The sequence below is a fragment of the Lepus europaeus genome, chromosome 9 (genome assembly GCF_033115175.1).
Source record: "Lepus europaeus isolate LE1 chromosome 9, mLepTim1.pri, whole genome shotgun sequence".
NCBI lineage: Eukaryota > Metazoa > Chordata > Mammalia > Lagomorpha > Leporidae > Lepus > Lepus europaeus.
This window is the reverse complement of record NC_084835.1, coordinates 30897051-30911923: the sequence shown is the minus strand read 5'-3', so window position 1 is coordinate 30911923 and position 14873 is coordinate 30897051. Positions and strand designations below refer to the sequence as shown.

General features: G+C 52.3%; 1 protein-coding gene across 1 annotated transcript in view; it reads left to right on the top strand.

Moving 5' to 3' along the window:
• The first annotated feature begins 3175 nt into the window (after positions 1-3175).
• IL17RD (interleukin 17 receptor D) overlaps positions 3176-14873 on the top strand; it is a 76033-nt gene continuing 64335 nt past the window's right edge. Inside the window, exon 1 of the mRNA XM_062201121.1 lies at positions 3176-3273. The gene's annotated coding sequence lies outside the window, so the exon portion shown is untranslated. The remainder of the gene's footprint in view (positions 3274-14873) is intronic.

Below are 14873 nucleotides of genomic sequence, written 5' to 3'. Positions count from 1 at the left end.
GTTAAGAAAATAGGTGAATATGGATTGCTGGTTAGGATACCAGTAGGACTCCTGCATCCCACGTTGGAATGCCTGGGTTTGATTCATGACTTTGGCTCCTGATTCCAGCTTCCTGATATGGCAGACCCTGGGGGGCAGTGGTGATGGCTCAAGTAATCGGGTTCCTGCCATTCACATGGGAGACCTGGCTTGGCTTCCAGCTGCCAACTCCAGCCTAGGCCTTGGGTCATTGTAGGCATTTGAGGAGCGAGCCAGCCAATGGGAGTTCTCTTACTCTCTCTGGCTATCTGTCTCTTTGCCTCTCCAATAAGTAAATAAAAATAAGTAAGGAAATAAAAATAAAACAGTTGAATAAAAGTGTGAGGATATTTTTGCATCATTGATTATAATAGAAACCCCTCGGGATGGGGTTGGTTGATAAATTATATAGCATATCAAGGCTGCATAAGTACATTATGAGTATGTATAGAATTAAGGAGCCAGTAGCCTCATGGTTGTCTGTGTGAGTGTGTGCATGTGTGTGTGTGTGTTTTAGTGACATACATGTACTCCTGGCCTCAACCCAGACTCTGGGGTTTTTGAGCTCCATGGCTTGGACATTCCCTGAGAAAGACCCACGGGGCTTTGTGGAGAGTATGAAGGAGGCAGCCCTGCCACGGAAGCAACGTGCCTCTTGAGTTCTGCTTGGAGAATGTGGACCTTCTGTGGATCCTGGTTCTTCCGGAAGGCAGGAGGTGCGTGGTGCCTGCCCTCCCTCCCTGGGTTGTCTGAATTCCTGAATGCCCTGGCATTCAGGTGAGGTGAAAAGCAAGACATTTCTGCCCTGCAGCGCACATGGGCAGGACATCTGAGCACGTGGGGCTTATGGTGGTCGCTGCTGTTGGGGCGACCAGCCCCCGGCCTCCCTTCCCTGCAATAGTGCTAGTTTCCCTTTGGGCGACCACCGTTAACACACTGCCACCCCACGTGACTCAGGTGAGCCTGGCTTGACCCGGTGCCGGGGGCAGCTGCTTCAGAGCCAGTTCGCAGGACTTGTGCTAGCAATTCCAGGAAGAGTCTTCCTCCCTCAGGGGGGCAGCAGGAGGCAACGCTGGGGCCACAGCTGGCTCTGTAGCAGGTTCGGAACCAAGGTATGTGGGGGCTGTGTGGAGCCCCGAGGGACAGTGCTGGGATCCTGTGTTAACAGCAGCTGAACTCGGGCCAGGACAGACCAGGAGAGGGAGGGAGTTCTGGGTGCTGGGAAGGGGGTCATGTGGAGGGAGCTGCCTTGGAGGACAGAGGTGACCGGCTCCCAAGTTTACTGAGATAGAAAGGCCAAGGTGGAGCCAAGCAGGGAGGAGGGAGATCAGTGTAGCTGGGGCCGGTAGTAAAGGCAGAAAAGGAAGAGATGATGTGGGAGAGAAGATATGGATTTCATTGTAAAAGCCTTTAAAAAAATGTTTTGCTGTAATTTATTTTCATTTTTTGTTTGAGAGACAGACACAGAGAGAATTTCCATCTGTTAGTTCATTATCCAAATACAGGCAACCCCTGGAGCTGGGCCAGACCCAATCCAGGTCTTCCATGCAGTTGGCAGGGACCCAAGTACTCGAGCCATTATCTACTGCTCCCTGGAGTGTATGTTAGCAGGAAGCTGGAATTGGAAGCAGAGCCAGGACTGGAACCCAGGCACTCTGATACGGAATGTGGATGTCTGAGCAGTGATTTTTTTTCTAAGATTATTTATTTATTTGAAAGATAGAGCTACAGAAAGAGAGAGAGAGTCAGGGGGAGAGAGAGAGAGAGAGAGAGCTCTTTCTGCCACTGGTTCCCTCCCAGATGACTGCAATGGCCAGGCCTGGGCCAGGCTGAAGCCAGGAGCCAGGAGCCAGCCACTTTGTCCAGATCTACATGGGTGGTGGATCTCAAACACTTGGGCCATCCTCCGCTGATTTTCCAGGCCATTAGCAGGGAGCTGGATCAGAAATGGAGCAGCCGAGACTCAAACTGGCACCTATATGGGATGCTTTACCTGCTACACCCCGATGCCAGCTCCCTGAGCAATGTCTTATCTGTGGCCTTTTGATTAAAAGCTGTCACAGAGAGTTTTACCCAGAAGTCAGTGGTCTGATTTGCCTTTTTGGTGGATCATTATGGATCCTGGGAAGAGAAATGAGTATTGTCTATAAGTATAAGCGTGGAAGTGGAAAAAGCCCTCAGACAACTCAGTGGAGCAGGGGGAGGCAGCCTGGACGAGGGAGAAGGCAACGGAGAGGGTGGAGGTGCTGGACACAAGGGCAGGAGAGGGAAGGCCAAGGTGGGAACTTTGGCTGCTCCACCCCTTCGATCCTCAGCTGCATCTTGCAAATGGAGGTGGTACCCACTTCACCAGGATCAGTCTGACCAGGGTCGTGCTTAGGAACATTGCTTTTGGTCAGTTTGGGGTTTGAATCTCAGGTCTGGCAGGCATCAGCTGTGTGCCCCTGTCCAAGTCCGTTAATGACCGACTTGAGACTTACTGAGCGTGCTTGCTACGTGTTAACCAACAGAATCCCCCCTTAGAGGAGGACATACTCATGATTTTAGCTCATCAGAGAGGAAACCATATCGTGCAGAAAGCGAGTCACTTGTCACTTGTCTGAAGTCCCAGCAGTAAATGTCAACTCAGGATTTCTCTGTCACGTTAGGCTAATATTTCTGCACCTAAAACGCAGACAAAACTGACGCTTCCCTGTGTGGTTGAGAGGTACCCGGCACGTGGTGGCAGGTGCTTATAAAGTTAGTATTAAAGTTATCATGATATTCCTGTGTTTTCTCGAGTTTTAGCATGGAGCAGGTGTTGGGCAAAGCGTTTGGATTTAGAAGCAAAAAAAAAAAAAAAGATCTCTTTAGTCTAAGAGGGGAAAACTTGCAGCCGCGAGTCTCAGCGGTTTCTCGGGCGTGACCAGAGGGGCGGGGTCAAGACCCGAGGGCCTTGATTGAGGGGCGGGGCCATGCCGCCAGAACTGAGGCTAGGGGCGTGGCCAGATGGAAGGGGCGGGGCGAGGGCCGGCAGCGCATGCTCGGTACGAGCCTCACCACGGCCGCCGCTGCTACCGCCCACTCGGGGCTGGCCAGCTGCTGGCGGCCGGGGCTCAGAGAAGGGCCCGGCAGGGCAAGCGCACGGCCATGGCCCCGTGGCTGCAGCTCTGCTCCGTCTTCTTCACTGTCAACGCCTGCCTCAACGGCTCGCAGCTGGCCGTGGCCGCGGGCGGCTCCGGCCGCGCTCGGGGCGCAGACACCTGTGGCTGGAGGGTAAGGCGCGCACGGCGGGTTTCTCCCGAGTTTGGCGCGGGGCGCGCCGCGAGGCAGGGGCGCGGTGCACACAGGTGCTGGCGGGCGGGCGCGCCCTGCTTGCTGCCCGGGAGCTGCAGCCGGGCCGGGGTCTCCGACCTCTTCGCTCCCATCTGCCCGGCTTCCCCATCTGGGTCGCGCGTCCGCAGGCGCCGGCCGGGAGCAGAGGTGCCGCCCGACCCCCGGCTTTGTGTTGCGGGAGAGGCGCGGCCGCCGGCCGGGGTCCGATTCAGGGGGCGGTGGGCCCGGCGGGGGAGTGCCCCCCACCCTTTGTTCGCGGCCCCGCGGACTGCGCGTCCCAGGCTGCATCCTTGAGACGCCCGGACGCGGGGCTCTTCGGCGTGGGAGGAGTGGGGTCTCCCCGGTGCTACCAACACCAGTGTGCAGAGGCCCGGGCCGGCCGGGGAGCAGACCCGGAGCGCGGGGAAGGATGCGCCCCCGCTCGCGATCGCTTTGTTCCATCTTGGCTGCGGCCGTCACATCACTCCCACTCCACTCCGGACTCCCGACTTGCTTCCTCTCACTTCCCCGCCCAGCCTTTCTTAGGTCTCACGGGTGCTCCCCAACTTTCCCTGCTCTCAGAACTCGAGTTGCGGTTACTTTTCGAGTCCGGGGAGCGGCTGGCGTGAGTTTGTCACCTCCGTCAGGTGCCAGGGAGGAGCGTGGAGATATGTCCAGACTTATCCAGGCGCTTGGAGAGGTCTCTCCAGGACCCGGCGCTGTGCGCGCCGACGAGGCCGGTCCACTGCCTCCTCTCGGGATCCCCGCCAGCGCGCGTGGACTTGGGGGGAATCCTCCCGTCCTCCCCCGCCCCGTGCCTCCCACCGAAGGCCAGGTCGGCGTGGCTGGGGACACTCAAGACTAACTTTGTAGAGAGAAGGAGGGTTTTGCGCTCATTAGCTGGGGACATGACCGGGGCTCTGCCGGACCTGGGCAGCTGCTACCCTCAGTTTCTTCATCTGGAAAATGGGGCTTTCCTAGTTTCTTCGGTCGCTGCTGCCAAGGGATAGGTATGTGGTAGTTCGTTTAGGCCAAGGTTGACCCCTCTCTAAAGAGAGGCGCCAAACGTGAACCGGATGGACCTAGGACTGGGCACACCTTGGGCTGGGGCCTCCACTCATGGTGCAGAGAATCAGTTCAGACAATCCAGCAGAAGCCAGGCAGCTGGGGCGTCCTCAGACCCAGCAGCACCCTCTGGTCAGCCATACCTGCCCCTGTCCCCCAAGAGTGAATATTCCCTTCGGCTCTCTGGCCCCTTGCCAGTTGAGTAAAACATTACATTTTATTACTCTGTTCCAGCAAGTAAAACATCACAGTTTTGCTTTTTTTTTCTTTTCTTTTTATTAACAAACAATAGATAGCAAGCTTCCTTAGGACTTTCTCATGTTGACTGATTCTGCTAAAATTGTGCCCCTAATTGATGCTGGCTTTCACATAATTGTCAGCAGCATCCCAGGCAGCTCTGTCCAGGAAGCTGGTTTCTCTCAGGGGCTGTCTCGCCCCAGTGCACGAAGCTGGTGATGTGGCCGTGCTGTGAAGGAGCTGCGTGGTTTTGTTCTCTCTGCCTGTGGACTGTGTCCCCTCTCCCAAACCTCATCCCCTCAGAATTTAACCGTGGCCCCTGTCTCAGTCCACTCCCATGCGTGCTGACCTCTTTTCCCCATCGCGGCCCCTGCTGACGGTGACCTGCTCAGCAGCCTTGGTCCTACCAGTCCTTTCTTTGGGTCATCTTCAGCTCCTTCCTGGATGACCATGGAGACGTCCCAGCTGTGTCCCAGGTTCCAGGCTCTTCCCAGCCTGGTGCTTGGCTCCTTGCCTGCTGGTGCATCTCATGGACCCAGCTCACCCATCTGTTTTGCACACCCCCACTTTCCAGCCTCAGCACTCCCACCTGGCTCCCTAATTCCTGATGCCCCCCCCCCCAAAAAAAAAAAAAAAAAACCATCTGCTCTGCCCGAGATTCAGCTCAGATGCTGCCTCTTTGGGGAAGTCCTCCCAGAATGCCTTGCCCTTTGCTTCGCCTTCTCATGCAGGTCCTTGCACCTGGATTTTCAGCAGCCTGCATTGTCAGCATTTATTCACTCCCATCTTTAGGCTGTTGTGTGTCTGGCTGGGCGCTGAGCCTCATCGTGGTGGCCTGAGCCTGGAGCCCTGTAAATCTCAGCTGAACCCCATTGGGCCCTGCCGTCTTCCTGCACAGTGCTGTAGTGAGAGCTGGTGAGGTGTGGAGGGAGAGCAGAGCACTGCACTCCAGTTGTCCGTCTTTGTGCAACAGACCTTTTCCTGCCTTTGTTCCTTTTCTTTACACCTTCCCTGCCCCCACCTCCCCAGAAGGTGCTGTGTCAGGGAGCTGTGTACGGCAACGTGGGTATTGGTGCATGTCTGGGTGCACTACCAGTTAGTAGGTTCTCCGTTCACATATGTTGGCCCCAACTCTAAGGTTGTGTGCACTGTAGTCGGGGCTGCTGGGAGCATACAGGGATCCATCATACAAGCAAACTCGACGCAAACAGGAGAGGGCTGGCTGTGGGTCTGGGTTTCATCCAGAACCCGAGAGGAAGGTAGCCGGGTGCAGATGAGAGCCCTGAAGGAGGGACAGGATCTGGGTGTGGAGAGAAGTTGAACCAGTGACCCCCTTGCTCTCCAGGGAGCATCAGTTCAGGACCCCTTGCCCCTGCAGGGCTGTGTACTTTCCCAGGACGTGCGAGGTGACGACAGCCAGCCAGCCAGCCCTCGGCATCTCTGCTAACAGACCCTTCGGGCTGCTCTCAGAGGAGCGGGGAGCTGGCCTGGTTTGAGTGGTCAGATTTCACAACCTCCCCATTATTAGCAGGGCAATTAAGAGCTGATACCATCTTGAACACAGCTCAGTGTTTTGGAAATGAGTTGTGGGCACACTTCCGCAACCACCACTTAGAAAAAGTCTGTGCTGGCCCTTGCCAGATGAAGTTGCTCTTTGAGTAGCAAATAATGCTCCTGGAGAAGTAACAATTTGTAAAACCTGCAGGGGTGGGGGGCATGCTGCCTGTTAGCTCTTGCAATGGTTTCCGGGGTGATGGGAAATTGCTGCTGCTGAGGTTCCCCCCCCCCCCCCCACCAGCTGGATGAGAAGCCTATTTATGGAACAAGACCTTAGGAATTCACTCCCACAGGTTTTTATTTAGTGGCATTTCCTGCTGTGGGGGAGGGAGGGGGGACATTTCTTACCTCCTTCCTTAGATGGGGTACACCTTCTCTGGTCTGGTGTCCCTGAAGCAGTTTTTACCAGTTCCCCCACCCACCCCCCACCCCCCACCCCCCAGGCTGCTCCCTTAGGAATTCAGGAAGCCAGGATGCTGGCATGGCCTTGACAGTGATGTGCAAGTTTCCCATTTAAGGCATCCTTCATCTCGAAAGGTAGGAAGGAATAGGGTGGTACTTGGACAAAAAGAAGTTCCAGCTGGTTGAAATTTAGGTTCCTGATAAAAGTCCAATCCAAGAATTCTCCTTGGCTGCGCGCCCAGCCGTGTTTATTTGATTCGGAATTGGATGCGTTTTCATTCACTTGCAGCTCATGGCTCCCAAGCCCACATCTGGTGTGTCTGTCTCATGGACATATCGTCCATGTTGCAGATGCTGTCATGGCCCTCACAGGATCATGGTTAAAAATTATTCAGCCCGGTCGACACATTTTTCAGAGAGACGTTTTTATAAGAATTGCAGTGCTTTCTCGCAGCCTGTTTTGCCTCGTTAATTGGGAACCTTCCTGGCCGGTGTCCATCTTTCTCTCCTCTCCCCAGCCCGGCCAGCTGGCCAGCCGGCCGCTGGTGAGCCCCTGCAGTGCCTGGGGCATTGTGCTGGTTATTGACTGGAGGATACAGCTGAGCGAGCAGACCGGCAGTGCCCCTCTGCGCCCCTCGCCCAGCCCCACTTTTGTACCTTTCCCTTGTAAGTATGAATGGCCTCTGGAGCTTGTTAAAATGCAGATTCCAGGCCAGCGGACGGAAGTGGGGTGGAACCCTGGAATTGGCATTTGAGCAAGCTCCCCATGGCTTCTGATGTTTTAGGAGACCGGGCTTCCACCATCCGGAGAAGGGGGCGAGAAGGCTCGTCCACACAGTCGAAATCAGGGTTTTGTTTTAAGTTGGCTCACTGGACTTCGAGAGGAATGTGGAGATTTTGTCAGAGCTCTGGGCAGTTGCTGGAGTCAGGCTGGCTGAGAGGGTGCTGGGGAGCCAGTTAGGCGGGACACCCTGGCCTGGAGCTGAGGAGGGGGCCTTGACCCTTGCTCTGGCTGCCTCCCCTGAACAGCTGGGCTTGTCTAGCAACCCGGCTCAGGAGGGAGCCCGACAGGCTCGAAATCAGATTCTGGGCTGTTCACACCTCAGCGTCCCTACAAAGGGAAGACCTGCTAGTGCTTCTTGAAGTCTTTGGTTTAAGTTGAGTACTTTTCATGCTTCATTTGGCCTAAAATGTGTGGGTTCGTTTTTTGTTAAAGCTTTCAAGCCCTCTTTCCCCTTCCATCCCTGAGGTTTTCCCATACTGTGACCTGGCATTTGTCTACTGCTGGGGCCACCCCATCCACAGTTGTATTGTCCTCTTTCATTCCCCACTGCCTCTTGTGCCTGCCTGTGATGGATGGGGTTTCCTGGCTTCTGGAAGTTTGGGTTCCCTGCCCTTGGTTTGTAAAAGCACGGGGTAGGATGGGGGCTCAGAAGCTTGATGGGCTGGGCCCAGGGGCCAGCATCGCTGGAGCAGACCTCTCTCCTGGCAGGCAGACCTTTCCTGTCTCCCACCTCCCCCCAAATTTGGAGCGTGCCCTGCCCTCAGCAAGCCCAGGACCTTGCCTTCTGTGCTGGTGTCCCAGGCCTCATCGCCAGCCAGTGGGAGGCATTGTCCTCCTGGGCTGTGTTTGTCTTGGCTGCTGGGGTGTCCTGAATGGGCCCCCGACACACGATTAGGTGACTGATGGCCTCACCACCCATTGTCTCTTCTGGGGCCCAGGGCCTTTGAAGCTCTTCCCGGTGGGAAGTAGACTATTTGCTCTATTAAAATGCCTTGGTATTTCCTCTGTTTAACCACAGGCCACTTCCCCTCTGCCACTCTAAACCCGGCAGGGCCACCGGCTGATTGAAAAGACATAAGCCCTGGAGTGATTGCATCCTATTGAAACAGATCTGGTCCTTTGCAGATTAAAGCTAGGTCCAGTCTGCAAGAAGAAACAAATCCAAGGGGGCATCTTGGAGGTGGCTCCTAATCTTGCTCAAAATGTAGCCTGGTTATGGGTACTTTTTTTTTTTTTTTTTTTTTTTTTAATGGGGCAGCCTAACTGGGAGACTAGATCAGTGCGTTTTACCTACCTATTGCATCATGCAAGAAACTCTAGTGTCTGGTCACAGAAAGCGTCCTCAGCTTGTTTCTCTGCCTGCAGATTCTGTCTGCTTAGTCCCATGTGCTCAAAAAGTTGACAGAAGTTTGCAGCTTAAATAATACTGAGGATATCCCCTGGGAGATTCCCTCAGCTTTTCCCAAGCAATATCTTAAAAGAGGATTTAATTAATAACACCAGGCAGGAAACTAAAAATTGAACTAAAAAAAAAAATTACCTACGTAACAAAGGCTGAAAATTGAAACTCCATCTGTACCTTGTTTTTGTGAAAAAGTATAAAAAAGGAGTAACCGTAGTTAGTCTCTAGAAGACACTATTATTTTAACAGTTACAGCTCCATTGTTCCAAGTCCCCTTGATAGAAACAGCCTCCCTCTTCTTTGGTTCCTTGTTTGGAAATGTTGGGGGAAGGTGGATGTAGCTAATTAAGGCTACAACATTTAAAGGAGGGGGGGACTTAATAGGTACCAGCTGTCCTCAACAAATCACTGAGTGGATGACAAAATAAAGATGTGATGTGAACACACATGTAATTCTCTTCTAAAACGGAAGTCAGCCCATAAATTTTCTGATTGAATGGCACAAATGAAAACTCCCTCTTCTGTACACATTCAAGAAGGGTTTGTTTTGTAGTAACTAATGGCAAGATGTCTGTCTTTGCATACGGCTGGTACCTTAAGATTCGAAAGGGCAGTAGATGACAGCTATTGTTGGAAGCTTAATGAATTGCAATTTGATTGTAGCTTTCTTCATCCCAAACCTAACCGAATAGACCTTGACTTGGAGGCTTTTCATTAAAACTATGGCATTGTAGGAAAGCTTGCTTGAACTTACCGACAAGCCATATAAAACTCAAGCCTCTGTTTTGAGAAGGGGGATAGAAATTGATAGCCTTCCTCAAAATGTTGAGGTTGATAAGTACATCTCACACATTAAGTGAATGTTTTGGAAATCATAAGGGATTAGGTTTTAAATTGAACTTATTGCAGATTTAAAAAGTACTTTCTTCTCTTAAAGAAACTGAGTTTTTCCACACATTCCGTTTTGTCAGTTTTGTAGGCCCCCCCACCCCCCCCAGGAACCCTTGCAAACTGCTGGCTATGACCCAGACTTTTGTTCTGAAACATTCTCCTGGGGAGTGGGAGGGTTTCCTTCGGAGGAAGAGGTCCGTTTTTACCGGGCAAGGCCATATGGTTTAGAAACCCTTTCCTTGTGATTTTATTCTGTCCAGGTGATGTCTGGTTTCTCCTTTTCTGAAACGGGCCCCCTTTCCTCTAAGGCAAAGGCCGTGCAATGCAGACCACAGGCAGGTGCCGTCGGCCAGAGCGTGGTCCCAGTTGAGTGACAGGTTACGTCCTCCTTCCTCCAGAGTGTGCACATTTGCTCTAGGTGAGGCACAGACACTCACACCATTGGGATTTATTGTAACCACGTAGTGTCTGAAACTCAAAAAATACTCATTTGGAGCCAGGAGGCGAAAGACTACTTTTTTTTTTTTTTTGATAGGCAGAGTGGACAGTGAGAGAGAGACAGAGAGAAAGGTCTTCCTTTTTGCCGTTGGTTCACCCTCCAATGGCCGCCGTGGTAGCGCGCTGCGGCCGGCGCACCGCGCTGATCCGGTGGCAGGAGCCAGGTGCTTCTCCTGGTCTCCCATGGGGTGCAGGGCCCAAGCACTTGGGCCATCCTCCACTGCACTCCCGGGCCACAGCAGAGAGCTGGCCTGGAAGAGGGGCAACCGGGACAGGATCGGTGCCCCGACCGGGACTAGAACCCGGTGTGCCGGCGCCGCAAGGCGGAGGATTAGCCTAGTGAGCCACGGCGCCGGCCGAAAGACTACTTTTGTGACCTGATGCAGGGAAGAGAAACAGGTGTAGGTGCAGGCCCCTGTCCATAGCAGCTCCCCATCTGGGCAGGCATGTAAGACAAAAGAAGGAGGGACAGCAGGGAGGTGTAGGACGGATTCTGAGTGCAGGCTACAGAGGGCTCCCCGTCATCTCTCCATGCCTCCCTGCTGCTCCCTGAGAAACCTGGCCCACACTTCCTTCTGCTCCTCCTTCTCCAACTGCCTGCGGGAAAAGCAGCTGGACATCAGCAGGTGCCTGAGGCTCTGCTTGGAGGCCACCTTGAGAACTCTGGCTTTTTTGACCAGGTCTTGGTTGATCCCCAGTCATTCTGGATTATTGCTCTGCCTCAATTTCCCCATGGGAATTTTATCTGGGCTACCAAACTTGCCTTTAATAAAGTCTGACCGACCCCACCGTGCCTCCAGATGTGGTGAGAATGCATCCAGTCTTTTTTTTTTTTTTAAGCTTTATTTTAATTATTTGAAAGGCAGAGTTAGAGAGATAGAAACTGGTCTGTTTGCTGGTTCACTCCCTCAAATGACAGCAATGACCAGGGCTGGGCCTGGCTGAAACCAGGAGCCAGGAGCTTTTTCTTGGTCTCCCAGATGGATGGCAGGGGTCTAAGCACTTGGCCATCTTCTGCTGCTTTTCCAGGCACATTAGCGGGAAGCTGGAAGGGAAGTAGAGCAGCCGGGGCAGGAACCGTTGCTCCTATGGGATGCCGTTACCATAGACAGTGGCTTTACCCACAATGCTAGCCCCACTGTCCAACCTTGTTGGCAGTGATGCGATGAAGAAGCAGAGATATGATGGATATATGAATAAGACATGGAATTTGGTTCAGAGGAGGCTTTGGCCTGACTTGGAGCATAGTCCGTCCAGGGAGTGGGACTGGGGGAAGGGAACAGTTTGGAGGGGAAGTAAGATGTGGACAAAGCTGGACGAAGGAAGGCCTTTTGGAGAGGGGACAAGTAAGGCTCAGACATGAGCTGGGATAGCTGCAGAGCATCTTGAACTTTGCCTGTGTGGGTGCTGTCAGGACTGGCACGGCTTGGAAGGGTTGTCCAGTGGCTGCCCTACTTCATCGGAATGGCACTCAGCAGCCATTCATTCAGTCACTGAGTAGTTGGTGCTTCCTGTATAGACACGATTTCTGCAGCTTAGATTTTCCTTACTTTTATTTAATTTTTTTTTTTTTTGAGAGGCAGAGAGAGAGAGCAAGTGAGTTCTTATCCTCTGATCCATTCCCTAACTGCCCATAAAGGCCAGGGGTGAGCCAAGGCTGATGCCGGGAGCCAGGAACTCGCTCCAGGCCTGCCACACAGAAGACAGGGACTCAGCTACTTGAACAATCACTTGCCACCTCCTAGGGTGCGCTTTAGCAGGAACTGGGATTGGGAGCAGAGCCATGACTTGAACCCAGGTACTTGGGTATGAGATGCAGGCGTCTTAACCTGCCAGGACAAACACCTACCCCTGCAGCTTAGATTTCATGAGAGGAAACAGAATAACAAAATATCAGCCAGGTACCCTTGTTTAAACATAGCTGTTTGCTGAAGATTCTGTCCTCTTCACCTTTGTTTTTCTCCACGAAGCTTTCCACCACGAGACATAGAATTTTCTTGGCGGTCTGTCTCCCCACTGTTGCAGTGTCAGCTACACCAGGGTGGGGTCTTTATCTGTCCTGTTTTCTTCTGTGTCACAAGAATGGTGTCCAACACGCAGTAGGTCTTCCACGTGTGTTCCTGGAACGGCTAAGTGCCCGGGGGGAGATTCAAGTGGGTGACAAGAGCAATGGCTGACTTGTAAGTGCACAGTCCCATGGCCTCAGAGCAGGAAGCGTGTCAGCCGAGCAATTGCAAGAAAAATTGCCTCTGAAATTCTGGAGTTGCTTGTGTTTTCTTAACATTGCTAATCATGCGATGTTAGGTGCTGAGAGTAGCATAAAAATATGTGCTATGTATTCATTCACACCACAGATTATTGGCACTCCTGCTGGGAGCCGTGCACTGGCTGCAGGCCCAGGGTCCCACCAGAGCGGGGTAGGGGCTGGGATCCCATAGGCACCTTATCTTGCAGAGAGGGTGTTGCGTGAGAAGGGCGTTTGCACTGTCCACCTCACCCTGCCCTGTGGATGAGAAAAATGTGAGAGGTGACTGCTAAGCACTCACTTAGCATGCTTGCTTTGGGCTTTTGCAAAATGATGGGAGTGACAAGTGTCTCAGCCTGGGACAGCTGCAGCCTCCCTCGGTTTGCAGAACTTTCTGTCCTTTCCGAGGCAGGTGCAGGTCCTGTCTTTGTCTCATTTCCCTCTGGCTGTGAATGCGTTTGTTTCATTTTTCTGAAGCCCCTTCCAGGTCTGTCCAGCACCAGAGATGTTCTTAGCCTTCTTTCCGGGGCTGTGGATTTGCCGGCCAGCTGTGGTAATGAGTTTTTGCCTGGCTTTGATTTTCATGCCTCGCCTCCCTGTGGGAGGAACTAGATATTTCTGATCTTACCTCTGCTCATATTCAGATCCAGCCAAGCAATCAGTGACTTCCCGGGCTTTTTTGTGGGAGACTGTGGGAAAAGTCCTGGTTGGCTGGCTATGAATTAGTGAAATCCTTAGAAGGCTTCACTAAAGATAGCTCCTGTGGTTTAAAAAAAAAAAAAATGGCATTGCCTTTTTAATTTGAGAAAGAGGTCATGGAGTTTTATCAAAATTAAGCAGAGCAGATGTAACATCTGGCAGCGCCCGCAAAGCTGTGGGTTCCCAGTGTCAGATGCCGCTGAGGTGGCTGCGCCGGACACTCTGCCTCTCCCACAAGTGTTTCCCATCCCCTGAGCTGTCTTCCTCTTACTGAAGAGGGAGTCACACTTTGTGTTTCTTATTTAAGTGCTTAGACTCATGGCTTTTATCTCATTTAAAAAGTGGGTGGGCGACGGGAGAGAGCCCAGCAGAGAGCAGGCAGGTTTTAAGGAGTTCTCAAAGATTTTTAAGTTACTTGGAATTCTGATAAGAGGAGAGGGGGAGTGATCCATTGCTGGGGATGAATTTTTAGGAAGGATGCAGAGGGGATTTTAAAGGAACCTGTGACTTTTTTTTTTTCTCTATCCACTGGTTCACTCTTCAAATGGCCACAATGACTGCAGCTAGACTAAGCAATCTGAAGCTAGGAGCCAGGAGCTTCTTCAGGGTCTCCCCCGTGGGTGCACCTTCCACTGCTTTCCCAGGCCATTAGCAGGGAGCTGGATTGGAAGTGGAGCAGCAGGGATTTGAACTGGTGCCCATATGGGATGCCAGCGCTTCAGGCCAGGGCTTAACCTGCTGTGCCACAGCACCGGCCCCTTTAGTTGCCTTTTATCGAGAACAGTTCCTCAACCTACTTTCGGTCCTTGATAACCAGTCTACACATTCTGAAGAGTCAGTCGTGTGTGTAGACAGTCCTGTGAATTGGATTTCTCAAGATTTTCTCAAGATTTGAGCTAAGTATTTTGGCAAGACCCCACTCCAGGCGATACTGTGAAGTCATCGTACAGTGACAGCAGCAGAGGACAAACGTGGGTGTGGTTTTAGTCATAAGGAAAATTTGATTTTTCTAACTGAGATCATTGCACACAGGGACACCTTTCCAGCAGCGGAACATAGCTTAGCCTTGTGTTGTCTTTAAACATAGATGAAATCTGACATAGGGGTCTAAAGAATGTGCAGGGTGGCATTTGTGCCATCCTGTCTTCACCTCCTGAAAGCGACCACTCTCTGTGAAAACCAGGGGGACTGTTTCTCAGCACTGCTCAGGTCTTTTGCTATTCACAGGGGCTCCTTGCAAGCAGTGGTAGGAAAGAGTTCCTTTTCAAGATCCCTGTTTGGCAGGGGGCATACTTACGGTTGAGTGCTTCCTCACACCAAAATCCCGCCTCTGCCTTCCTTTGTGCTAGGAAAACATTGAACTTTATTTCCAGTAAAGGCCACAACACATCCTCCGAGTCAGTTTCCAGCCTGCCAGTTCTGTGATTGCGTGTCGCCTACATTACTGGAGTAGAGCCCCTTACACACGGTTTCGGTGGGTTCAGTTGCACTGCTATCTTTAACCTAATTCCATGGCTTTTCTCGCTCCCTTTCAACCCCCTGCCCCCGAATTCAAGGCCAGGACATGTAAAGTTAATATTGGTTATTTTTCAAAGTAAGTTAAAACGTCAAAAAGCGACAAGTTGTTATTCTCAAAGGGTACCAGGGAAACGATGGAGACAAAACCCCCATCTTTTATTCATAAGTGCAGGGAGACTGTGAGGGCGCGGGCGGGCCTGTGTACCCTGCGTTTGTTCAGCTTTCAAGACTGGGCCTCCTCCCCTGCTGGCCATGAAATGTCA